Source organism: Mauremys mutica, chromosome 21 (assembly GCF_020497125.1).
Source record: "Mauremys mutica isolate MM-2020 ecotype Southern chromosome 21, ASM2049712v1, whole genome shotgun sequence".
NCBI lineage: Eukaryota > Metazoa > Chordata > Testudines > Geoemydidae > Mauremys > Mauremys mutica.
The window spans coordinates 24,133,804-24,155,813 of record NC_059092.1 but is presented as its reverse complement, the minus strand read 5'-3'; the positions used below and the strand labels follow the sequence as shown (position 1 = coordinate 24,155,813).

Genomic DNA, 22,010 nt, shown 5'->3' with positions numbered 1-22,010 from the left:
GACAGTCACCTTTACCAGGGTACAGACACGGGGCCAGGATCAGCAGCAGGTCACACACACAGTGCAGTCAGTAGGCACCCTGGTCAGTATGGGAGGTGGTTTCCAGGTTCTGTGTGGGTGGGGGGGGACGTGACTTTGTAGCGGGGGAGGGCGGTTACAGATCTTATGCAGTGGTCCTTGTCCTGGACCACAGAGCCACGCAGCAGGGGAATCTGTAACTGTCCTCCTCTGCCACAAGGTCACCTAGCCCCTGCACACAGAATCCCAAAAAGGAGGGATGGCAGGCTCCGTTGAAACAACCAGTCCGGCACTGCGGACCGCTCTAGGAGCAGGAGCCTGTCATTCCTCGAGTTCAGAGGCGGTCTTTACATCACCGCACACCCTACCCAGCACAGTCTGCGTCCCAGTTTCAACCCTTTAATGCAAAGTCATTAATAAAGAAACCTTTGTTAAGTAACAATGGAACATGTCTTTTATTTTTACACGTGTGTTGGAAGTGGGGGAAACGGGGTGAACGGGGTATGTAACTGCAGAGGATAGTCAACAGTAACTGGGTAAAGAAACAGGGGCAGGTTCAGCTTCTCTGTAAATAAACTGAACAGTCACAGGTCACGCTGCTCACTGGTACTTGAAGAGTTCCTTGTCGCTGTCCAAGGCGCCTGTATAGGGCTTCATGAGCCAGGGCATTAGCGGGTAGGCTGGGTCCCCGACGATCACTGTAGGCATCTGCACATCCCCAACAGTTATTTTGTGGTCCGGGAAGAAACTACCTTCCTGCAGGTGTCTAAACAGACCACAGTTCCTGAAAACACACGTGTCATGAACCTTGCCTGGCCACCCGACGTTGATGTTGGTAAAACGTCCCCTATGCTCCACCAGTGCTTGCAGCACCATTGAAAAGTAGCCCGATTTCTCAGCAGCTGACTGTGGAAGAGGTGGACGATAAGGTGCGAGGAGGTGAAAACGGCCATAACTGCAGCGGGCTCCATGCTCGCAGTGCTGTGGCGTCCGCGCTGTCACTGACCAGAAAAGTGCACGAACAGATTGCCCGCAGGCGCTTTCGGGGAGGGAGGGCGTGATTGACGGGTCAATGATGACAGTTACCCAAAACCACCCTCGACACATTTTTTCCCCCAGCAGGCATTGGGGGCTCTACCCAGCATTCCAATGGGCAGCGGGGAGTGCGGAAACTGTGGGATAGCTTCCCACAGTGCACCGCTTCCAAAGTCGACGCTGGCCCCGTTAGTGTGGACTCACAAAGTCGAATTAGTGTCCTTAGTGTTGATACACAAATTCGACTTCGTAAGGTCAATTCCACAAATTCGAATTAAGTTGAATCGAACTACTCTTGTAGTGTAGACATACCCTGAGAAGCAGGATGGGGCCTGTATGATAAAGTCCAGGCAACATTCCCCTCTCATCCCAGCCCTGGTATGTCACCAGTAGCTGCTGTCCCTGGGTAGCAGCCAAGGATGTTTCCCACCATTCAGGAGACCCCAGCCTGGGACTAAAGTCAGCTTCAGGCGTCTCCTCTCTCCCTTCTTGGAGTCAAGTTCATGTTTTTGCCAAGAGTTAAAGCAGCCCGAACCCCCAGAGTCTGGATCAATGTCACAAGTTCCCAGTGTCTCCATGGAAGAGAATTTATTAAATCCCAGGTGAGTGGGGTTTAATCAGTTCTCAGCCTGAGTCCTTTGCTCTTAATCCTGAGGGTATTGTCCCACCATGGGGCCATTTCCCGCCTCTCTTTCCTAGGGAAGCACAATTTTCTTTGCACAGACACAGGAGCAGCAAGATCTTTCTCTGTCTCTTGTACAAAGCAGGGGGCCAAATTCCATGGAAACAATGGACAAGCCGGGGGCCCTGGGCACATCCAGCCCTGGCCGTGAGATGTTCCCTCCCCTCTTTCTTTATGCCCCTGTTGTCATTTCATGGATTGTCTGGGATGGGGGAAAAGCTGAGTTCACTCCAGGTGGAGGGAGAAAGAACCGTGAAAGTCTCAGGCCCCAACCCCTGCCACCAGGATCACCGAGGTGCTGGGAATCTGCATGGGAAAGGGACTGTGTGAATTGTCAAGGTGGGGAATGAATAACAATCTACAAGAGCCACCCCATTAATCACTGACACAGGCTAATCCTGCTGCAGATAGAAGGGAAACTGGGAGTGATTCTTTGCTGTTCAGCCATGGAAACAGTGACCCAATTGCACCGCAGTGAATGTGCTGGGGAAAGCTGGACTTCACAGGCAGGTGGCAAGAGCAGATCCTAGAAACACCTGGAGCTCCCCACAGCATTTCTGCCACCAGGGTCAGGTGTTGAGCGACTCACAGTGCCCCCCCCCCGACACATTACCTTCCGGCAGGGGGTGGCAGCACCCCCCACCCAATGCTGGGGAGAGGGCTGAGTGCATCTCTGCACCCTGAGTCCAGGGCACCCACTCTCTCTGCCCCACACATCGAATCTGGCCCTGCTGAAAAGTGACCCTAAGAACCAGCAGCCTCCAGGACAGCAGATTTGGCCTCAGAGAAGGGAATGTGTCCCCCATGCTGCTCTTAGGCCACTGGATGCTCTGGTAATAGGACAGCTCTGAGTGCAGTCTGTAGCACATTTAAGGATGTAGCTCAGTAGTAGTGCACATGCTTTGCATGTATGTGGCCTTGGGTTCAATCCCCACCATCTGCAGGTTCTTTTTTTTCACCCTGCTGCTTTGCTCATGCCCGGAGGGGATGTGGCCCACCAGTCTCCCTGCACCAGTTTCAATCCTGCTCAGTGAGGGGCAAGTGCCAATTGCATGGAAGGTCGGGGGCGGTTTCTGTTCCTAAATCACCTCGGTACATGTAAGATTCCCACCCGCTGTGCTGCTTGTGACAAGGGTAGATGAGAAGGGCCAATCCTCCATCACTGGAGGGAAAGGTCCCATCTGCACAGACTGAGAGGCAAGGAAACAGAGGGGCAGTCAGTGCTCAGAGAGGAGAGAGGTCAGTGATTTACACCCACTAGGGGACACTGTCTTTCTGAGGCAAATGCAGCTTGCTTGGGATGGTGCTGACGAGTCTGTTCTATGTTGCCTGGTGCTGGGCACAATCCCCAGCCACGCCGCACAGCGCGCCCCGAGAGGGGGCAGGGGGCCAAGCAGACAATCCAGCACGAGGGGGGTGAGGATGTGTGGTTGGGGGGAGGAAAAGCCTTGGGCTGCACTGTGGGAGCGCAGAGCAGGGGTGACACCCCAAAAACTTGCAGCAAAGGGATGGACAGGTGGGGTGGGTGGATAGAAGAGGCAGCGGGACTAAAATCTAAAAGGGGAGTGTGGGGTCTAGTGGTCAGAGTGGGCGGGGGGCAGGTTTGGTGGCCAGAATTCCTGGGTTCTATCTCCAGCCCTGGGAGGGGAGTGGGAGCCAGTGGTTAGTGTGTGTGTCTGGGGGGAGCCAGGACTCCTGGGTTCTCTCCCTGGCTCTGACTCTCTCTTGTGCAATCCCTCGGCAGTTACCCAACTCACCAGCGTGTGGGAGCGAGGGGCTGGGGCCGGGTTGTGACACAGCCCAGAGTCCCGTACTGCCCCTTTGTTACCCAACCCAGGGCAGGGTGGGGGATGGCCTGGGAGACCCGCTAAGAAAGGCGTTTCTGGTGGGTTTGTGTGTGGGTCACGCTGCCCCCGGCTGGATAGACCCCTCTAGGTCAGAACCAGTCTCAGCCCGGGTCAGACCCTGGAAGCCCAGCCCCCTCTGTCGCCACGGCCATGTCTATTGGTCTCGTGGAAAGGTCCATTCTCATGGGTAGCTGTCCAGTGGCAGTAAGTTCCACAGGCCTCGGCACACGCTGTGTGGGGCAGGAGGTCCTTGTGTTGGGAGCGAACTGTGTGCGGTTGTGTCTCTGAGCACAATTGCGAATATTCTGGTTTGTGTGTGATTATGAGTGTGGCTGGGGGTGTGATTGTTTCTCTCTTTGGGGGTTGGGCTAGCATGCCCCTCTGGGTGTGTTGTGTGTGAGTGTTCTTGGGATTGTGTGAGTCCCTTTGTGCGTCAATGTGTGTGTGTGTGTGTGTCGCTGCAGGATACAAAATCCTGCAAAGCCACCACACACACACACACACACACACACACACACAGAGCGGGGCTCAGCCCCACCAGCAGGGGGCAGCAGGGACACACACGTCTCTCCTGGGCCAGCTTGGACAATTTCCCATCACGACCCGGCACAGTGCTGGTGCCCCCACACGGCGGTGGGCAGTGACCGGGTGGGGGGGGGGCAGATGTGCTGGATTCAGAAGGAAGCACTTTGGGAAAATCAGTCACGGCCCTTAGCAGAGCTGGGACACAGACCCAGTGACCCCTGCACCACCCTGGGAGGGGAGTGGGGTCGAGTGGTCAGAGCAGGGAGGGGGCTGGGCACCAGGACCCCTGGGTTCTATCCCTGGCTCTGGGAGTGGAGGGGGTCTAGAGCAGGGGGAGTGGGAGCCAGGACTCCTGGGTTCCATTGGGGAGACTGTTTTTCCCTGTGCTCCCCTCCCTAGAGATCCCAGCCCAGCCCCCTAGTGGAGAGTGATGGGAGCGGGGGAAGTTGCTCTCCCACTTCAGAAACATGATTCAACCTCCCGTCTACTATGGGCTGTGACATCATGGACCTCCCCCACCCCCAGGCAGACAGTAGAAACCCCGCCCCACCAGAGAGAAGGGAGGGGGTCTAGCTGCACCCACAACAATCCCACTCATGGTTGCAAAGAAACCCCAACATCGCCACAACCCACTGCTAGGACAGGATCTGCTGCTCCCACTGTTTTCCTTGTCACCATGAGCTGCTCCCCACCAGTCACCACACCCCAGTTACACGCCTTTGGTCAATACGTAGCTCAGGGGCAATCACTGCCCCGAAGTGACTCCGGCGCAGGCACCCACAGCACGAACTCCCCACACCGGATTCTGTCCACACGCAGAGAATTCTCTCCCCTGGGCTCCTTCGGTTCCTCTCGCTGCTCTCCGTCCTGCCGCCAGACACTGCTCATCTGCATAGCCCCGCACATGACACCTTCTGTCATTTTGGTCTGCAGTGAATGAGTCGCCTGCGGGGAGTGAACACGTCAGCGCACGTCACAACCCCAGCGCACGTCACAGCCGCCGGGCGGGGATTGTCTGTGAGCCCCGCGCGGGGGGTGGGGCTTCAGGGAGAGACCCCGCCCCATAGACGGCCTGGGGCAGGGAGATATTGGGGGAAGGGATGAGGGGCTGGGGGGTGAAGGGGGGAGGGAGAGATCCACCCCCATAGACCTGCAGGGGCAGGGGATCTTGGGGTCAGGAGGGGAGAAGGGATTGGCAGAGACCCAGCCTGGGGTGCAGGAGAAATGGGGTGGGGTGGAGGGAGACATGTCGGGTGGGGGTGGGGTGTGTGAAATGTTGGTCCAGGGAATCTGAGTCACTCCCAGGACATGCTGTGCAGGGGGGGGAGTACAGGGGCAGGGAGAGAGCCCCAGCCCCAGCCCCACAGAGCCCCAGAGGGATATTGGGGGCAGGGGAGGGGATGGAGGGGGGAGAGACCCAGCCCCATAGACCCCTAGAGGCAGCGGGATATGGGGGGGGTAGGAGAGGGGATGGCAGAGGAGACACCCATCTCCATAGACCCCCAGAGGCAGGAAATGAGGGGAGAAGGGGGGACGGAGGGACCCAGCCCCATAGAGCCGTAGGGGCAGGGAAATATTGGGGTCAGGAGGGGAGAAGGGGGGTTGGCAGAGACCCAGCCCGGGGTGCAGGGAAATGGGGTGGTTTGGAGGGAGCTGGGGAGGAGAAGAGACACATGGCAGGACACATGTTCAGACAGGGAAACTGACTCACTCCAAATACATGCGGAGCAGGGCAGGGCGGAGGCAGATCATGCTGGTCCCAGGGTAATTTTGGGGAGTTCTGATTCTCCACTCAGCCGGGGGGCTCCCCTCTGGGCTGAGGAGACCTGGGGTGGGGCGGGTGCAGGGGCTGTGTGTGTGTGTGTGTGTGTGTCACTCAGTAGTGGGATCGTGCCTGTGAGTAGCCCCTGCAGCATAGCCTGGGCAAGACAGTGAGACACGGTCTCTTTTTATAAACCCCGCACCCCGCAGAGACTGTATGGGGGGATGGGAGCACCCATTGTGGGGATCCTGAACTGGTGGGAGGGAGGCACCATGTACCAGGGATCCCGAAACACGGAACAGGGACACCCACACACCAGGTGTCTTGCAGCAAGAGCTGTGGTCTTGATTTACAAACTGCAAGTGATGGGGAATTTACCACCTCCCTTGCGGAACTTGTTCCACTAGATAATTAGCCTCACGGTTAAAAAATGGTCATTTCCAGTTGCGATTTTCTGACATCGACTGCAAGCCAATGGGGTCTTGTTCAGTCTTTGTCTGGTGAATTAAAGAACCCTTTAAATCACATATCCCCCCCTCTGGGAATTTGTAAAACGTATTTAAACCAGTGATTAAATCGCCTCTTAACCTCCAGTCAATGAAATCAATTGAGCTTCTTCAGTCTCTCGCTGTAGACACTTTCCTTGTTTTTAAAGGAAAAAATCCTGATCTTTCCAATGGGAGCTGCTGCTTCAATGTTCAGTTTGGGGAGGGATTTGGCTGCACTCAGAGATCTGCCCGCGTGTTACAATCTGCGATCCGAAGGGTCGAACGCGAACAGCGTTTAGATGGGACCGTTAGTGCCGCCCCCATGTGGCCAAAGATCAGAACTGACCAGCAGAGTTTACAGCTGGAGCCTGGGACGCTCCTGAACAAACTGGGCACGAAGCCTCTCGCGTGGGACCCTCGCTGTGCAGCAGGAGGCGGAGGGAAGCTGATTGTCAGGGCTCAGGGCTGCACCCTGCCAGGCTGAGCCGGTGTCTGTGCTAAGCTCGGCATCAATCAGGTGATTCTGGGCTGTTCGGGGTCCCCAGGCTCCCAAAGGAGGGTGAAGCAGGTCACCCCTGGAGCAGGTTAAAGCTGCAGGGTGACAGTGGGGTTGCTGCCCCTGTGAACAGCTGCTGTAGCACCGCCTGGGCAGGACAGGGAGAGCCAGTTATACCCCCCCCCCTGCAGCCTGTATCGGGGGATGGGAGCACTCACACCCTGGGGACCCACCCACCAGCGATCTACAGGGGGGAGAGTGGCACCCACACACCCAGGATGTTGTAGGGGGAGACAAGGGCATCCACACTCCGGGATCCTCTGCAGAGGGACGGACACCCACACACCCAGGATTCTGTATGGGGGGCAGAGGTACCCGGACACCTGGGCGGGGGAAGGGGGCACCAAAACATCCGGGATCTTACCTGGGAGGACAGCGGCGCCTGCAGCTCGACATGAGACGGGGGCGGGGGGAGCAGGAGTATTTCCCAGTTCCAGGCTGTCCCCGTCTGGCCCAGGCACAGAGCTCACAAGCAGAGTTTAAAGCTCGAGCTGCCAAGCCACAAAACAAGGCAGGCTCCGTGGCTGGTGCCTGTGATCCCAGCGCCTGGGGATGCTCAGGCTGGCGGATCGCTTGAGCTCAGGAGTTCTGGGCTGCAGGGGGCTGTGCCGATCAGGTGTCCGCACTAAGTTTGGCATCAATATGGTGATCACAGGGAAGCTTGGGGTCCCCAGGTTGCCTAAGGAGAGGTGAACCGGCCCAGTTCAGAAATGGAGCAGGTCAAAACTCCTGTGCTGATCAGTAGTGGGATCGTGCCTGTGAATAGCCCCTTCAGCGTAGCCTGGGCAAGCCAGTGAGACATGGTCTCTTTTTATACAGACACCCCCGGCAGAGCTGGATGGGAGCACCCACATGATGGGGAGTCTGACTTGGGGGGAGGGACGCCCCCCTGCAACACGGATCTTGAAAAGGGGAACAGAGACACCCACAGATCCCGGATGGGGACAGGCAGGGGAAACCACACACGGGAGCTAGTTCACGGGGTGGGGGACAGAGACACCCACCGGAGATCCTGGATGGGAGCACCCACACGCTGGGGATCTTGAACGGGGAGGAGGGAAGCACCATGTCCCAGAGATTCTGAAGGGAGAACAGGGACATCCACACACCAGGTGTCTTGCAGCAAGAGCTGCGGTCTTCATTTACACAGGGCAGTGATGGGGCATTAACCACGTCCCTTGCGGAGCTTGTTCCACTAGATGATTAGCCTCATTGTCAGGGCCGGCTTCAGGGAGTGCGGGGCCCAATTCGAACAGTTTCGATGGGGCCCCGGCAGGGACGACTAAAACAAAAAAAACCTTAAAAAAAACCCTTTAATTTCTTCCATGTATTATTTACTTTCCATGACTATATAAATAATAACAAAATTATCTATTACATACATTGCATCATATATTAGTTAGCTGATTTGCACTTTCATATTAGGAAAATAATTTGTTTTGATAGTATCAGAGGGGTAGCCGTGTTAGTCTGGTTCTGTAGAAGCAGCAAAGAATCCTGTGGCACCTTATAGACTAACAGACGTTTTGCAGCATGAGCTTTCGTGGGTGAATACCCACTTCTTCAGATGCATCTGAAGAAGTGGGTATTCACCCACGAAAGCTCATGCTGCAAAACGTCTGTTAGTCTATAAGGTGCCACAGGAATCTTTGCTGCTTTGTTTTGATAGTTGTACAACTGATTTTCCTCACTGTTTATTTTATTAAAATTTATAAAATATTTCCTTATTAATATAAAATTGCCCCCTCCTTCCCCCCCCACCCCAGCGCCGCCCGGCCCCGTGGAAACAAACCCTCCTTCCCCAGCTCCGCCCCATCGAAACAAGGTTCGGTGGGGGCGGGGGGCAGGAAGAAACGGCACATGGGGTGACCAGATCACAGCAGTAAAATAGAACCTGTCCCCTCCCTGCTCAGCCCCACCATCACACCCCTCTTCACCCCCTAGCCCCCCGCTGGCTTGCTGTGTCCCTCCTAGTCAGTCCCCACCCACCACTCGCCTCCTCTCACCTTCTCCCTCCCCTGCCAGAAACCCCCATGCCCGCCCCTAGAGCCCCTGCTGGCTCACTGCTCGCCTCTGTGCCCACTCGCCACTTACCCCCTCCCCCTCCCCCTCCCCCTCCCCCTCCCCCCCAAGTATAAAGCCTCATTCAAAGCCCCAGGGGTCACTATATCACTGCACCCAGCAGTCACTCACTGCAGTTGTAGATAAATCTCTGCATTATGCATTTTTGTATAACTTGTATATCACTTTGTATTGAACCTTGGTAATATGTTATAGCAGGCCCCTAAGGTAGTGTAATTAAGGTAAAAGAAAAATGTCTTTTTGCTAGAAGTAGAATAAGATCTTCCCCCCACTTGGTAATCAGTTGCCCTGTTGAATGGATGAGGTGGGACTGAGGAAGGTGTGGAAGGCAGCACCTCCAGACACCTGCAAGCCTTGGAGAGGGGCTGGGAGCCAGACGGAGGAGAGCTTTGCCCAGGCTGAGTGGGACGGAGTTTGGGTGCTGGGCGCCTTTTTTCAATGTCACCGTATGTCTACTGGATGCTGCTGGCAGATGCGGTGCTGCAGCGCTACACAGCAGCATCCCCTTCCCTTCCCTTCTCTTCCCTTGCGGACGGCAGACGGTACAGTAGGACTGGTATCAGTCATCGTCATCCCGTGAGTGCTCCTGGCTGGCCTCGGTGAGGTCGCCCAGGGGATAACTGCCACGGTAGCCCAGGAGGGGTGGGGGAGGAGGGAAGCAACGGGTGTGGTTGTTGCAGGGGCACCCCCTTGAATGGCATGCAGCTCATCATTTCTGTGGGATGTCTGGGCTCTGACCTGGAGCGGCCATTTGCCTCTCTGGTTCTTTAGTAGGCTTGCCCGATAGTCCAGACAGGACTGACTCTCCCTTTAGACAAAACTTAAGGAAGGGAATGACCTGGGGAGTCATTCCCATTTTTGTCCATGCGCACCCGGCCGACCTCACCGAGGCCGGCCAGGAGCACCCATGACAGCAGTAAATGGTACAGTATAACTGGCAATTGTCATTGTCAAGTTGCAAAGCAGCAGACGGGACAGTATGGCTGGTAACCATCTTTGCTAACTTGCAAAAGGCAAGGGGATGCTGCTGTGTAGCGCTGCAGTACCGCATCTGTCAGCACCATCCAGTAGAGATACAGTGACAGTGAAAAAGGCTGAATGGGCTCCATGGTTGCCGTGCTATGGCGTCTGCCTGGGCAATCCAGGGAAAAGGGCGCAAAATGATTGTCTGCCATTGCTTTCACAGAGGGAGGATTGACTGATGACATTTACCCAGCATCACCCACGACACTGTTTTTGCCCCATCAGGCATTGGGATCTCAATCCAGAATTCCAATGGGCGGGAGAGACTGCAGAAACTATGGGATAGCTATGGGATAGCTACCCACAGTGCAACGCTCCAGAAATTGACGCTAGCCTCAGTACATGGATGCACACCGCCGAATTAATGTGCTTAGTGGGGCCGCGTGCACTCGACTTTATACAATCTGTTTCCCAAAACTGGTTTCTATAAAATTGGAATAATCCCGTAGTGTAGACATACCCTGTGATTAACAACTTTGGTGGCTAATTGAAAGGCTGATGGTTCAAATCCAAGTGAAGATGGAGGTGGGTTTTTTTTAGTGATGAGAATCCAGTACATTTTAACAGGCAGAAAATCTCCTCAATGCTGCTCTAGCCTCATTGGGGAAGCATAAGTTGCACCTTTGCCAGATGCATTGGTGGTATAGTGGTGAGCATAGCTGCCTTCCAAGCAGTTGACTTGGGTTCAATTCCCAGCCAATGCAGAGATATGATGTTTTCTCCCCTGGGAATTGGTTTAATTTCAGTCACATTGTATCACTTTATCAAGAGAATGAGAGAATCAATGTCCTGCAGGTCATTAAACACACAATGGAGGAAGAAAGGGGCAGGACTGTACAATGAGCTGTTGGAGTTATCCTGGTATTACAATGTTTGGTTTATTTTTTTTTTAAATCTTTACTTCCCTCTGCCTTTTAGACTCAGAGCCTTTAAGGTCAGAAGGGACCAGTGTGATCATCTAGTCCGACCTGCTGCACCTTGCAGGCCAATAGACCCCACCCACCCACTCCTGGAATAGACCCGGGAGGGGAGGCAGCTCTGTGCACTGCCCCTACCCCAGGCAGCGCATGGAGGCCCTCTGCTCCCCTCCCCCCATGGGTGTGCAGAGATGTGCCAGCAGCACTGAGGTGGCTCCCTGCCCGCTCTGCCTCCGTCCCTCCGTGCCGCTCCCAGAAATGGCCGGCATGTCCCAGCATCCCCTGGGGCAGGGGAGTGTCTCCATGCGCTGCCCCTGCCCCAAGTACCAACTCCGCAGCCCCCATTGGCCAGGAACTGCAGCCAATGGGAGCTCTGGGGGCGGCGCCTGCAGGCAGCGGCGCACAGAGACCCCCTGGCACGGCCCACCTAGGAGCTGCTGACGCAGGGTTGTGTGTACCAGTCACTTTGGGAGCTGCACTGCCTGGGGTAAGCACCACCCCTCCTGCACCCCAACCCCCTCCCCCAGAGCAGAGCCCGCACCCCGCACCCAAATTTCCTCCCAGAGCTTTGCTTGTCGTCCTTTCACCCAGAACTGTCCTTCTTCTCCTGGGCTGCAAGTAGCCACCCCTGGGAAGCCAAGAGGCAGGCACAGGATTCTACCTCCCAGCAGCCAACCGCACCTCCCCAGGCTTTGCAGAACGAATGGTGACGCTCTACTAACCCCACTTAGCCGCACTGAGGCGCTTAGCTTCTGCCCTGCCTTCCTCAGCTTGACTTTCCTCTTTTGCCCCATTCCTGCCTCACTCTCTCCTTTGGCAAGTCACACAGAGGAGGCAGCAGGAAGAGCCGGCCGCCATAGGCCAACCTCCCAGGGCAGAGGAGACCAAGCCACAAGGCTTCAAAAGGTGACTGGCCCAGATCCTCTAGCTTTCCCCCGCTGATGCCAAGGCTTTTTCCCAGCTCATTTCATCACCCTCTGCCCTGCAGGGGTTGAGTTTATCGCAGGTGTTACCCAAAATTGGGTCAGTTAGTCAGTGTAGGGAGGACTAATGACCCACCAGAGTTTGGCAGAAAGCAGCACGTTTGTTATAATAGCAGCTAAGCTCAAAATAAGCGGGGGGGGGGGGTGGTCACACTCACACTCGCATACTCACGCTCCCAGGATTGGCACGGCAGTGGAGATGTCAGGATTCTGCAAGGTAAGTGTCCCACAGCGCAGCTATGGACGGTGCGATGAAGGTAAGTCTCCCTGAGGCACAATGAAATGAAACGCTGTGAACCACTGGCCAGGCGGTCGGGGCAAAGGGCATTCACTGGAGGTACAAGCTTGTGAGTGACTCCTGAGCACAGGGCCCTTCCCCTTTTAAGGACCTGCTCCTCATGGCCTGTGACTAGAGATGACTTGGCTGCATCTGGCTGGTCACACTCCACCTTGGGCAGTGTCCATGCTCTGGGTGTGTGATCGCTGCCTAATTAGTGTCCCAGACACCTTGTCTACCTGGGAGATCTTCTGCTCTTCAACCAGCCCATTCATCCCACAAGCATTCCAGGGGGGCGGGGAGGGGGAAAGGCACTTCACAGGCATTCAGAGAGGGAGAGGAGACAAAAGTGGGAGCAGGGGAAGTGTAACAGACCTTCTGAGCATAGAAATCACTGCTGCTCCTACAACAGCAGGGACAGGTCAGGAGGAGCTGGGAAAAATAAGCCAGCATGTTTCTGCCTGGTTTTAAACCAAGGACCTTTTGTGTATTAGGCAAATGTGATAACCACTACACTACAGAAACTCTGTTGGAGGGCTCTACCCCTTCCTTCATAAGAACGTAAGAATGGCCATATTGGGTCAGACCAAAGGTCCATCCAACCCCGCATCCTATCTGCCAACAGCGGCCAATGCCAGGTGCCCCATACCTAACAGGTAATGATCAAGTCATCTCTCTCCTGCCATCCATCTCCACCCTCTAACAAACAGAGGCTAGGGGCACCATTCCTTACCCAGCCTGGCTAATAGCCATTCACGGACTTAACCTCCATTCATTTATCTGCAAAAAGAACAAGGAGTACTTGTGGCACCTTAGAAACTAACACATTTATTTGAGCATAAGCTTTCCTGGTCTAAAACCAACTTCATTGGATGCATGCAGTGGAAAATACAGCAGGAAGATATATATATATATATATATTGCACACAGAACATGAAAAATTGGGTGTTGCCATACACACTATAATGAGAGTGATCAGTTGAGGTGAGCTGTTATCAGCAGGAGAAAAAACCCTTTTGTAGTGGCTTTCATGGCCTTTGAGAAAGCAAGACAGAGCCTTGGAAGACCCAGCAGGGTTTGTGGCACAGGAATTGGTCTCAGATTCCACTGAGACTTCAACTCAGATTGCAGGATTCAAAGTCCTGACTGCTGGCCCTTACACCATGGGACCAGCAGAGCACCTGTTGATTACTGTAGCCTTCCAGCAGGGAGGCCTCTGTGGGCAGGGGCAGCTCTAGGCATTTTGCCGCCCAAAGCACGGCAGGCAGGTTGCCTTCGGCGGCTTGCCTGTGGGAGGTCCGCCGAAGTCGCAGGACCAGCGGACCCTTTGCAGGCATGCTGCCGAAGGCAGCCTCCCTGCCGCCCTCGCGGTGACCAGCAGAGCACCCCCTGCGGCTTGCTGTCCCAAGCACGCGCTTGGCGTGCTGGGGCCTGGAGCCGCCCTTGTTTGTGGGGACAATTTTTTCTGGCAGGGAGGACTCAGTGGGAACATGCCTGTCTGGCCAGCCCTGCATTTGCTCAAAAAGTCAGCACCCAGCACTTTGCTGCAGGCCCAGAGGCCTGTCTTCCTCCAGACTGTGAGGCCAGTGGACAGGTGAGGCAGTAGCACCTTCAGTCCCAGGCAGTAAAGGGCCCTTCCTGGGAAAGGCCATGTCCTGAAAAGGAAAAACTAAAGTCAAGGAGAGTCCTTCTAAAACTCTTTGGGGATGTCACAGGGGGAAAGTGTTTCTTTGCCTGACCAGGGACTTGAACCCTGGACCCTCAAATTAAAAGTCTGATGCTCTACCAACTGAGCTAGCCATGCTCACATGTGAAAAATTGGCAAATTTTGTACACAACAGAAACTAGTCAAGAAAAATGAGGGCAGGAAACAATACAGAAAACCTGCTACTCTCGCTCTCTTAGCAGTCCTAGCCCCAGCCTGATCCTCCACCTGGTGCCTTGAGGCCGTATTCTTTTTTTCGTTAAATATCAAATCCAGGAGAAAACACAGTTGTACAAAACAAAACGAAATCACAAACAGAAATGTCATTGGAAATACAGAAATAAAAAAGGAAAATGCAATCCCCATCACTTTATCATATCTGGGCCATTTCTGTATCGAGAGCACCCGCGAAGGTCCCTGTGTGCTTACGAGAAACCTGGAGGAACTCATACCACAGCCTGAACATGAAACTCAACTGCTCCCAGGTGCTGCAGTAAAACCCTTTCCCTGCTGTGACGTTGCACTCCATAGGATTTTATGAAAATATGCTAATGAGTGTGAATATAAAGTGACTGGACTATGCTTCATGCAAAAGGTCTCTTGTAAGGTATCATTACAAAGCTTATAATCTACTGTGTGTGTTCATCCTATTTGTATGAACCGATCATTCCTGTATCTGAAACTAGAAATATGAACTAATACTCTGAGGTCCTGTTGTAATGATGCAAAGTGTGGGCCATTAATAGTGGTTTGGACTCTTGATGGCTCCCATTGACCAGGACAATAGACTGTAGATGGCTCTGTCCTGCACCATTTAATTTGGTCTTATTAAAATGTAACTAGCATGTTACACTTGTGTTTTTAAAGGTGGCTTCCCCAAGCAATCCCAAGTTGTTCTTCCCACAGCTGCACACTCTCCTGCACCCCAACCCCCTGACTGAGCCCAGACCCTGCACCCAAACTCTCTCCCAGAGCCCAGCCCCTCTCCCTCCCACACCCAAACTCCACCCCCCCAAAGCCTTAGGCAGGTGTGTGTGGGGTGTGGGGCAGGACTTGGTCCCATTCTGGGCACCACCAAAAATTATACAAACCTGCCGCCCCTGTCCAGCCCAACCTTCTGCTGATGCACCTCAGCCCCCACCCGTGCAGGGTTTGAAGCTTCCATTGCTTAAATTCCAGGACACCGAGGGATTTTCAGCTCCCCTTTGCCCAGAGGGAACCTTCACCTCACTTCAGCCAGGTTCTTGTCCATGGGATCACTGCAGGGGGGCTGGGTCCCTCGGTGTCTTTTCTCTCTCTGTGACAGGCCAGGGTGCAATAACTGGGGCATCTGAGCACCCAGGACCTTCTGTGGGGCTGCCATTCCCCTTCCCCTTCTGTGGTCCCATCTGCCATTGACTCCAGCCTTTTTTCTATCCATCATCAGCACCATCCCAAGCCAGCTGCACTCGCCTCAAAAAGACAAAGAGTCCTGTGGCACCTTACAGACTAACAGACGTATTGGAGCATAAGCTTTCGAGGGTGAATCCCCACTTCATCAGTTGAATGTAGTGGAAATTTCCAGGGGCGGGTATAAATATGCAGGTAAGAATCAGTCTAGAGATAAGGAGGTTAGTTCAATCAGGGAGGATGAGGCCCTCTTCTAGCAGTTGAGGTGTGAGCACCAAGGGAGGAGAAACTGCTTTTGTAGTTGCTAGCCAGGCACAGAATTCCCACTCCATTCATCTGACGAAGTGGGGATTCACCCACGAAAGCTTATGCTCCTGTACGTCTGTTAGTCTGTAAGGTGCAACAGGACTCTGTCTCTTTTTACAGATCCCGACTAACACAGCTGCCCCTGTGATACTCAAAAAGACAGTGTCCCCTGGTGGGTGTAAATCACTGACCTCTCTCCTCTCTGAGCACTCACTGCCCCTCTGTTTCCTTGCCTCTCAGTCTGTGCAGATGGGACCTTTCCGCCTAACACCTCCAGTGCTGGAGGATTCGCCCTTCTCATCTACCCTTGTCCCAAGCAGCACAGCGGGTGGGAATCTTAAATGTACTGAGGTGACTTAGGAGCAGAAGCCCCCCCAGACCTTCCATGCAATTGTCACTTGCCCCTCACTGAGCAGGATTAAAACTCCTGCAGGGAGATTGCAGGGCCACATCCCAGCTGGGCATGAGCAAAGCAGCAGGGAGAAAAAAAAGAACTTTGAGATACTGGGGATTGAACACAGGGCTTCACACATGCGGTCTACCACTGAACTACATCCCTACATGTGCACCAGTTTACACTCAGAGCTGTCCTATTCCCAGAGCATCCAGTGGCCTAAGAGCAGCATGGGGGACACATTCCCTGCTCTGAGGGCCAAACCTGCGGTCCTGGAGGCTGCTGGTTCTTAGGGGTCACTTTTCAGCAGGGCCAGATTCGATGTGTGGGGCAGAGAGAGTGGGTGCCCTGGACTCAGGGTGCAGAGATACACTCAGCCCTCTCCCCTGCATTGGGTGGGAGGTGCTGCCACCTCCTGCTGGAAGGTAATGGGAGGGGAGGGGCTGCTGGTGGCAGCAGTGGTGTGGGAAGCTCCAGGTGTTTCTAGGATCTGCTATTGCCACCTGCCTGTGAAGTCCAGCTTTCCCCAGCACATTCACTGTGGTGCAATTGGGTCACTGTTTCCATGGCTGAACAGCAAAGAATCACTCCCAGTTTCCCTTCTATCTGCAGCAGGATTAGCCTGTGTTGGTGGTTAATGAGGTGGATCTAGTTGTAGATTGTTATTTATTCCCCACCTTGACAATTCACACAGTCCCTTTCCCAGGCAGATTCCTAGCACCTCAGTGATCCTGGTAGCAGGGGTTGGGTCCTGAGATTTTCAGGGTTCTTTTCCCCTCCACCTGGAGTGAACTCAGCTTTTCCCCCATCCCAGACAATCCATGAAATAACAACAGGGGCATAAAGAAAGAGGGGAGGGAACATCTCACGGCCAGGGCTGGATGTGCCCAGGGCCCCCGGCTTGTCCATTGTTTCCATGGAATTTGGCCCCCTGCTTTGCACAAGGGACAGAGAAAGATCTTGCTGTTCCTGTGTCTGTGCAAGGAAAATTGTGCTTCCCTAGGAAAGAGAGGCGGGAAATGGCCCCATGGAGGGACAATATCCTCAGGATTAAGACCTAAGGACTCAGGCTGAGAACTGATAGAACTGCACTCATCTGGGATTTAATAAATTGTCTTTCATGGAGCAGGGGCAGATCCAGCGTTTTTACCACCCCAAGCAGAAAAAAAATAAAAAAGCTGCAATCAGCAGCAGCTCTACCGCTGCCACTTTTGGCGGCAAGTCCTTCCCTCCGAAAGGGACTGAGAGGGCCAAATTGCCGCTGAAGCCTCCTCTTTCCATTGGCCGCCCCAGGCACCTGCTTGCTGCGCTGCTGCCTGGAGCCAGCCCTGCCATGGAGACACTGGGAAGATGGGGGAATCAGGAAAACAGCAGGGAATTATTTACATTCAAGTGAAGAATAACTGAAGGTTTTTTGGTTTAAAGTCATTTTTCCCTGACTGGGAATTGAACCCAGGTCTTGGCAGTGAAAGTGCCAAATCCTAACCACTAGACCACCAGGGAGATGAGGATGCTATTTTTCTTCTCACTTATGCTACACTTTCTTAGGCTACTTTCTAGCCACTTTCTGTAATTGTTCCATTCTCCACTCCCTGAGGGGCTAAGAGCAGAGAGTGCAGGAACCCCTGTGCTCAGGGTCACAACCTGAGCCCAACCCAAGTCACTGAAACAAACTCAAATGATGCTTCCTCCAGCAGGATCACAGAGACACACAAAGAAAACCCCATCAGGAACAATCCTCCTCTGCCTTCATTTACTCCATCACAACCCTCTCAGCAGCCAACTCTTGCAGGAAGGACACTGAGCTGATAGGAGCTCTGGCACAGAGACCAAGGGAGGGGAGTTGCTACCCCTGGGTGTGAGCTGATCACATTCTGACTCCGTGTAACGGGGCTCTGCGCTTTGCCATCTTGTGAGTTCTGAGTGCTGAGCCCCCCGGACCTTCTGCTGGGAGCATGGGGATTGCACAACAGCTGCAAGCCCTTTTCCCATCTCCTTGTCCTCCTCGGCTTCCCCAGACCTTCCCCACAAATGGTTCTATCAGGCACTGGAGGGATCTAAGGACCTGCAGGTTTCCCTCACCCACCTCTTAAGGCAAACAGTGATTCCCTTCTCTGACACTCCTGGGCCTGGGCTTCTTTTGAGTTTTTCCCCAGGGGACCTGATTCCCTGTGAAAATGTGTGTGTGGCATGTGGGGAACTCAGACTCAGACTCTCCCCCACTAGATGAGTCCAACAGCACCTCCCCTTGGTGGGAGAATCCTAAATTCCACCCTCCCACCCTGGATACTCTGACCAGCTGATGGCGACAGCATGTTAAATCAACCCCAGCTCTCTGGGCTAGAAAGCAGCATCTAACCAGCCTTGTAACAGGTCTGGTTTGCTCGCTGGAGACATAACGGACCAGGAAAGAAGGCAAATGTCAGACAGGGAACCTCAGCTCACAAATAAACACCCTCAGGCTCCTTCTACACTGCGACTATTCGAATCTCCACCATATTATTCCAATAGCTGGGGTCAGGATTTCTCTGGGGCACTGAAATGTTTCAGGGGATTGTTGTGTGAGCTCAGCCTTGCATCCATCCCTGCTGTTTCATGGACTAGCAGCAGAAAGAAAGAGCTGAGCCAATATCTCCCTGGCAGGGATGCAGGTGACCACGTCCCCTCTGTCTGACCATCGCCATTGCAGGAGAGAAGGGTTCACTGGAATCGAATGCCCTGGCTCAGACAAGAGACACAGGGAGGTTTTGGTGTTCATGGATCTGTGCAAATAAAATTGTGTCTCTGTGTGAAATTGAGGCGGGAAATGAAACGTCCGCATGGTGGCCCAATGCCCTAAGGAATGTGGGTGATGGACTCTGGCTGAGAAATGATTTAACAGGAATTTGTATCAATGTATTGCCCTGATTAAAATCTATGGCTGTAAGGTGCCACTGTTGTTAGTACTTGAACCTGCATGGAGACACCCAAGTGGGTGTCAAGTCCGTTACCTTAACGAGGGGTAGTTGAATATTTTGTCAAGATCCAAATTTCTTGGTCAAGGTCTAGTCAATGTCTAGATGCCAGAGAAAATAATACACTGATGATAATAAGAATATAGAAAGATTTTGCAGTCACTATAGGCATAACTATGATGATTGTTTCATGTTTCACTTTTTATATCTGACACCACTGCCTTTCCCTTTAGTCTTGTAGTTTACCAAGGATAAAACTAAACATCTCTTCAGATACAAGGGAGTGTTTGTGTTCATTCCTGTGAGTTACACAGGGGCTTGATGTAGCTGCTTTCAATCCTCCAGCTCCACCGGGATAAGTAGCATTTCAGGCTGCCACTGAACAGAAGAAGGGAGATCATTTTTTGAAAGATTATGCTCCTCTTAAAGGTGTTTGTCTGGCTGGCAGTCCTGGTTCCCAGGTCTCTCCTGACTGAAGAAAGTTTCTGTGCAAAATACTAAAACTTTTAACAGAGAGGAGGGAAAGGCGATGGCCACGTGATGGGGCCAGTATGTACCACAACATGGTTCTTTTATGTGGGATAACTCTGAACACTGACTGATCTCCACTCCCTTGTGTTTGAAGAGATGTTTAGTTTTGCACTTGGGAACCTGTAAGGCTGAAGCAATTTTATGGATGGTGACACTATGATTGAAGGGTTATTTAATGTTGTACAAATTGTTAAAAACACTGAGCTTAAACTGGAACTGCCTGTTATTAAAGGCTGGTTTCCCCACACCAGTTCCATAAACTCTGCTAGAAACACCCTGGCTTTTCTCCTGCCTCGGTGGGAACTGCAGGGAATCGTCCCCTGCTGCCCTTGGCTCCAGGCTGGTTTTTCTGGGGAGGGGACGTGGAATTGATTTGTTTGCTGTTGAGAAGGGAGCCAGGCCAGTTCTCAGGGAACGAGAACTCCCAGCATCTTCCCAGCCCAGGCTGCTGCCCTGTCCCAGCCTCTGTTCCCCTGGGGGCCCTGCATGTTTGACTCTAGAGCAGGCCGGGAGCAGCAGCTGAGGCAGAGGACAGCCTGGGCCAGGCAGATGCTAGGAGCAGAGCACCAGAGGCCTCTACTGGCTCCCTCCTCAGCAGCAAACAATCGGTCCCCACCCGCACCCCGGGACAGCAGCCTGGAGCCAAGGGCAGTGCCCAGTGTGGGTTTCTCTTTTTCCTCTTCCTGGGGTTAGCAGGGACCTGGGGCTGTTTCTAGCAGAGCAGTTGGAACTGAATTGGGGAACCAGCTTTTAATAACAGGCAGCTCAAGTTCAGACTAATTTTGTTACAATTTTCTTTATAATGTAAAATAATTCAAAAGTAAACGGGCAGAAATTAGTGTAACTCTTTTCTCCCGTTCATAGAAAGAAACGGCTTTTTGGCTTTTCATGATACAGGAGTCAGGTTTGTTCACTGTTCGGAAGCCAGTTGTGTTTCATTTCTCAGCTTCTGCTGCCATCATGTAGCCATTTCCTTCCCCTCCTTTCTGTCCAAAGCGCAGAGCCCAGTTCCTCCAGGGAGAGAAGGACGTCTTTCTTCTTTCCTTCCTCAACAGCCTCCTTCCTTGGGGAGCCACTTGCTGGGGTCTGGGTGGGGAACAGCTGTTTCTGAGGATTAATTTCACACCATATTTGGTGTTGATATATAGATTTTACAGCCAGACTAGATCACTAGGTACCTCTGCTCTGACCTGAGTCATAACAGAGTCCAGTGAATTTTACCCAGTGACTCCTACACCCAGCCCAAGATCTTCTGGCTGAACGAGGAGGGTTCATTCAGAAAGTCATTGTGTTTGGATGTAAAGGTGTGAAATGATGGGGAAACTGGCCCCTCTTTCAAGTTTAAATATTGTAACTTCTACATCTAGACCGGGGTGGCCAACCTGAGCCAATGTAACTGCCAAACGTGCACCTTTGTATGCAACTGCTGAGTCAGTTGTGAACCTTGCTACCATTATCATTATCCCTTTGAAATAATGATGGTGATGGACACTTGGCTCTATATCCCAGTGTGCCCTGGATGTCTACAGGTTGCATTAGCCAATCCAACCATTCGGCACTTGCAGATGGGCACCTCTGTATTGTGCCTGATTCTTGTACAGCTATGAGAGGCTGGCAGATGCCGATATTTTCCCGTCTTTTTAACCAGCACTAATACCAGGCCAGGCCAGGGCTGGGAAGAGAGAGAGAGCAGCAGGTTTCCACTATTGTTTCCTGCTCACTTTTTCTTGATTAGCTTCACCCATGCACCAAGTGGCACATTTCCTAGGTGAGTCTGCCTAGCTCAGTTGGCAGAGCATCAGCCTTTTAATTTGAGGGTCCAGGGTTCAAATCCCTGGTCAGGTGATAAACTTCTGGCTATAATTGTAAAAATCTGACTTTCTGGAGTCTTCTTTGGTGTTACTCTTTCTCTTCAGGTTTTTGCCTTTCCTAAGAAGGGCCTTTGTGTCGGGGGGGTTGAAGGAGCCACTCCTTGACATCCCCTCTGTCCTTGTAGGCTGGAGGAATAAAGGCCTCTGGGCATAGAGCATGTTCCTCCCCTGCACACACACACACACACAAACACACAGAATATCCCTAAGGAATTAGAATCACCTGCTGCCTTCCCCTGTCCTGCTGGATCCTCAAATGAAGATGCTCTTCAGCCTAAACCCATGTCCCCTCTTTTCCCACTGCCCCTCAATCCCAACCCTCAGTCCCTCCTATGCTCACTGCTCCTCACTCCCAACCAGAGCCTGCTCCTCTTCACCCTTCTCCTCTGTCCCAACCCACAGCCCCCTCCTATTCCCAGTGCCCCTCAATCCCAACCCACGGCCCCCTCGTATTCCCAGTGCCCCTCAATCCCAACCCACAGCCCCCTCCTATTCCCAGTGCCCCTCAATCCCAACCCACGGCTCCCTCCTTCCCTCCAGCAGCAGGTGCTTCAGACCCCCTCAGGAAGATTTTCTTGCAACGTTTTGTGTAGGAGGCTGCATGTGGATTTTCCAGTATGTTAGAAATAGGTTGGGTTGCTTGCCGAAATGATCACTTGTGGCTG

General features: G+C 53.2%; 4 non-coding genes across 4 annotated transcripts; 1 reads left to right on the top strand and 3 right to left on the bottom strand.

The window, feature by feature from the left end:
- Window positions 1–10,650: 10,650 nt before the first annotated feature.
- Window positions 10,651–10,722, top strand: TRNAG-UCC. Its single transcript has one exon. It is a non-coding gene; the product is annotated as a tRNA-Gly (tRNA).
- A 1,925-nt stretch (window positions 10,723–12,647) lies between these two features.
- On the bottom strand, window positions 12,648–12,720 carry TRNAI-AAU. The gene has a single exon. It is a non-coding gene; the product is annotated as a tRNA-Ile (tRNA).
- A 1,206-nt stretch (window positions 12,721–13,926) lies between these two features.
- TRNAK-UUU lies at window positions 13,927–13,999 on the bottom strand. The gene has a single exon. It is a non-coding gene; the product is annotated as a tRNA-Lys (tRNA).
- A 3,421-nt stretch (window positions 14,000–17,420) lies between these two features.
- On the bottom strand, window positions 17,421–17,492 carry TRNAE-UUC. The gene has a single exon. It is a non-coding gene; the product is annotated as a tRNA-Glu (tRNA).
- Between the last annotated feature and the right edge of the window lie 4,518 nt (window positions 17,493–22,010).